We start from the raw sequence: 4,901 nt of genomic DNA, 5'->3' as shown, positions 1-4,901 counted from the left end.
GGAACAGCATGTTCTGCACATTAACTGGCTAGAGGCAATTCTATTATCTATGAAGGATTACGCACGGCAGCTAGTAACCATCTGCATTGTATTTACAAAAGTAACAATTGGTTTCTCTCCTATTGCCTTGTTAACAATTTAAGACAAATTAGCTTTATTCATGCATTATTATTTTTTTTTTAAAAAATTAAGGACAATCTAATTATGTATGCTTTTTATATTTAAAGAGTTGCCTTGCTTAATACAAAATCACGACAGCTTACCCATCAAAATATAGCATGAATTGCTAACAATAGGGAAAAGAAAATTGCAAACAATTGTAAGAATAACCGTCTCATTACCCCAAGTCACTGTTTGTTCATCACAATGATGCCGGGTTGTTGGTTTTTGTGTGTGTGTGTGCTTCCAAAAGCTGGCAAAGTTGGGCTTGCGAAGGAAATTCTATTATATGGAAGCCAGAGAAAGGATGGCCAAAGTATGCCTCATGCTCTGGCGATTCTTATATCGGCTGAAAATGGTGGCATTCAGGGTGGGCACGAGATCTCATCTGGAGAAACTGGTTTACGACTGAGAATACTGCCCCTTGCACAGGAGAAAAATTAAAAATGGAGCTAGGCTTATGACGTTTCCACCCAGAGCTACTGATTATTTCTGCTAAGCACATCACAAAAAAATTACTCTTGGTCTTCTTTTAAAAAATCAGAGAGTGTTACACATCTCAGAATGTTGAGGAACTATGCCCATAAACATATAATCCATTTTGACTCTCCCCCTCATTGCGGATCTTAATGTAATGATTTCCCCCTCTGCATCTCTTTCATAACTCTATTATTATGAATCCTTTGTCAATCCATAGTTCAACTTTTTACTGCAAGTTTTCTGTCAATCCTACCAATTGTTTACAATATCTTTTCAAATAAATTAAAATTTCCCCCCATTGTTTATTAAAGACCTGGTTTCTAATCCTTCCAGTAAGTTTTGCCATCTCGACATAGTTTTGTCTGCCACTCTTCTTTGGTCAGAGTTGTACCATCTTTCAATTTCTGGGCTGACAGAGTCCACGCAGCCATGGTTGCATACATAAGTAGTTTCATCTGGACCTGATGTGGTTGAGGGGCGGAGCAAGATGGGTGCGGTGGGTGCGGACTGCCCTGGGTGTCACCCCCGAGGGGTGCCTGCCCATGAATCCCATCTACCGCAAGCCGTCGGGGGGGGGGGAGGGAGGGAGCTGTGACGCTGTGACGCTTTGCCTTTTTGACATCCCTGCACTCCTGGGCTGCTGGAGGAGGAGAAGAAGAAGAGTTGGGATTTGATATCCCACTTTATCACTACCCGAAGGAGTCTCAAAGCGGCTAACATTCTCCTTCCCCTTCCTCCCCCACAACAAACACTCTGTGAGGTGAGTGGGGCTGAGAGACTTCAGAGAAGTGTGACTAGCCCAAGGTTACCCAGCAGCTGCATGTGGAGGAGCAGAGACACAAACCCGGTTCACCAGATTACGAGTCTACCACTCTTAACCACTACACCACGCTGGCATGCAGACGGGCAGAGAGAGGACGGGAAGGAGGCAGCCGAGTAAACAAGTGAAGGGAGGAGGGAAGTAGAGAAGCAAGAGTGTCCTCAACTCAGGACCCAAATCTTGTAATCCCCCCAAAAACTCAACAACTTTGGCCAACCCTCCCCTAAAAAAGTTGAACAACTCCTGGCAATGACAATGAGTAGATCACAGCCAGTCTTTTTATACTGTGAGTAGATCACAGTCTCTTGGGAGTCCAACTCAGGGGTTGGCAAAGTTTTTGTGGCTTGGGCCGGTTCACGGTCCTGCAGACGCTGCGGTGGGCCGGAGGTGCGCGCACACACACATGTGCAAATGCTATTTCCGGTGCTCCTTCCAGCATAGAGGAGGCATGTGCAGCTTCCCATTGGCTGCAGGAGCTTCTTGCAGCCAATGGGAAGCCGGCCAGCATTGTGGAAGGCAGTCCCCGCTCTGCTCCGCACAGGTTTAGCATGGCGCACGGGAGCTGACCGAGCAGATGGCCGGGGTCCATGGGCCAGTTAAACAACCCCCATGGGCCACTTGTGGCCCATGGGCCTTAGGTTGCTGACCCCTGGTCCAAATAGATTTCAATGTGGGGGGAGGTGACAAGAAATTTTCCGTAGCGGGTACCACCTGACCTTGCTACGCCACTGGTAGAGTCCCAGGAAAGAGAGTTTGCTTTGTGAGTTTTTTCACCTTGTATGCTGTTCTCTCTGTTACAGATACGGGCTTCTGTCTCTTCGCCCTTAAGGTAAAGGTAAAGGGGACCCCTGACCATTAGGTCCAATCACGGACGACTCTGGGGTTGTGGCGCTCATCTCGCTTTATTGGCCAAGGGAGCCGGCGTACAGCTTCCGGATCACGTGGCCAGCGTGACTGAGCCACTTTTGGCAAACCAGAGCAGCGCACGGAAACGCCATTTACCTTCCCGCCGGAGTGGTACCTATTTATCTACTTGCACTTTGACTTGCTTTCAAACTGCTAGGTTGGCAGGAGCAGGACTGAGCAACAGAAGCTCACCCCGTCACAGGGATTCAAACCGCCAACCTTCTGATCGGCAAGTCCTAGGCTCTGGGGTTTAACCCACAGCGCTACCCGCGTCCCTCCTCTGTAAAGGACTGCAAAGTTCTCCAGGAATACCTGTATCTGACCAGTAACCTAGACCCCGTCTCTTTATTCACATTTCCATTGGCTTCCAAATCTGTCTTTTCACTGTTGTTCCATGTGCAGCTGAAATAAAATACAAATAAATGACCTTTTAATAATTGGGAGTGCCTTGGAGTAAGTGTTAAGTAGAAAGCTAATCTTGGCTTAGGAATGGTAAGAACTGCATAATGATATTGGCTCTGACCTCTTGGGCTATACTAGATGCATGAAACATATTACTGGAGGGTGTTTTTTTGGGTGGGTGGCGGCGGGCAGAATTATATTTAGAGGTTAACAAAACCCGTCATTTACACTTTCGTTGCTGTTTTTCATTATAATTTTAAGCACATGCCAACCTGTAGTTAATAGTCTTAATGAATAGATTTCTACCCCAAAATAAAAGAGCTGATTTCAGATCTAGAATTCCAGGGTAATAAATGTTAAGTGTTTCCTTGGTACCTTGACCCCTATCCCTATTGGGACAGTAGTACTGCTCCACCCCTGAGCCCTAGTAGCTACAATAATTAACATTATTCTAGCCCAGAAAAAATCCACATTGTTTTGCGAGGTCTCTTTGTACCCAGGCTATGCCTGCATTTTTCTCCTTAATGGGATTTGTCATTCTCATCCACTCTGCAGTCTCTCTCTCTCTCTCTCGCTCACTGTAAGAGGGTTGCTCTCCGAATAAATCCTAGATATTGCTTTTGAGTAAGTGCAGACACCTTTAGTTACTCCAAACATAAACACAGCTTTATTTAACAAATGACAGGCATATATATGAGTTTACAGCTGCCTCTTAATTCTCCCCTAGCGTTCACTTCCTGTGTTAAAGTATTCTAGTGAATTATTCTTACATCTATATATCTTCTTTTATGCTCTATGGTGTTTTGAGTGTCCTCTGCTGCTCAGCTTGGACTCTCTTTCCATCTCTATTAATTAATTAACTAACGAACATCTCTTACCTTCAGCATGGATGTATTTTCCCCAGGATGACTAATGGTGTAATATGAACAGAAAACTACAACTGAAGGAATAATAATGTAGATTGTAGAATAATAATAATAATAATAATAAAGCGAAGTTAATATAGCAAAAATAATACTAATACCACAACACTAATACAGTACTGTTGCATCTTACATGCATTTAACCTGTGTGATTTCAACCATATGCTTTTGGGGGCTGGCCAGTTGAAATTCAATGGAAACAAGGCAAAGAGCTTAAAAGCTATATCTATCTATCTATCTATCTATCTATCTATCTATCTATCTATCTATCTATATATCATCTATATCTATCTATCATCTATCTATATCTATCATCTATCTATTAGTTTTCAAATTTTAACAAATCCATCCAAATTATTTAAATTTAATACATTTTTTCAAAAAAATAATAATTAGGTTTCCTGCTCCCATTGCAATCATATGTCCATTACATTCCTGATGTTACCGCTTCATTCTTTGAGCTTAAAAGCTTTTTTTGGTGATGGCTTCAGGGATGGGCGTAGCCAGGATTTTTGTTAGTAGAAGAGGGGCAGCCAAAGTTGTTGAGCGTTTTTTTAGGAAATCAAAGTCGTTCAGCTTTCCTTGGGAAATCACGGGTTCAGGGTTCAAGGCTGAGCCAAGACCTGTTGGCACCTGAAGCGAACCACAAAATGGTGCCTCCCCCACCAGGGAAGAAGGGCTGAGTGAAAATCAATGTCCAGAACAAAAGGGGGGGGGTAAAATATCTGCATCAAGAACAAGGATGGAAGGAGACTATTTGCCAAGAGGCGGCATTTGTGTGTGTGGTACTGCCAAGCAAGCAGCATGAAATATACTCCAAGTCCTGCAGTGATTTCATGCTCTTTATTGCAGCTTGTAAAACAGTGATTCAATCCCCCCCCCCCCAAACCTCAGGCTTTTATATACATTCTTAACACAATGAGTCCCATCTGATTGGCTGATTCTGCTTCCCTCCTGGAGCCTGATTGGTCTTCTCCTGCAGGCCAATCAGTTGTTGCATTCTACTATCCTACCAGCCTAATAGGCTGATTAACTTCCTCCTGGAGCCTGATTGGTCATCTCTTGCAAGCCAATTACAAAATCATATAAACAGGTCTAATCAACAATGTAATTGCACAAAATATCTTTATATTCCACAATCGCTTGTTTCCGTTTTAAAGAAATCAATGAAATAAAAAGGAATGTATCATTTGATTTGGCAGAAGGGTAGG

General features: G+C 43.4%; 1 long non-coding RNA gene across 1 annotated transcript; it reads right to left on the bottom strand.

Moving 5' to 3' along the window:
• Positions 1-389: 389 nt before the first annotated feature.
• LOC114604836 (uncharacterized) lies at positions 390-3,914 on the bottom strand. Its single transcript, XR_013394509.1, has 3 exons — positions 3,646-3,914; positions 2,678-2,767; positions 390-1,279 (listed from the first exon to the last, which is right to left on the bottom strand). It is a non-coding gene; the product is annotated as an uncharacterized LOC114604836 (long non-coding RNA).
• Positions 3,915-4,901: the final 987 nt, after the last annotated feature.

Source organism: Podarcis muralis, chromosome 10 (assembly GCF_964188315.1).
Source record: "Podarcis muralis chromosome 10, rPodMur119.hap1.1, whole genome shotgun sequence".
NCBI lineage: Eukaryota > Metazoa > Chordata > Lepidosauria > Squamata > Lacertidae > Podarcis > Podarcis muralis.
This window is presented reverse-complemented; position numbering and strand designations above follow the sequence as displayed.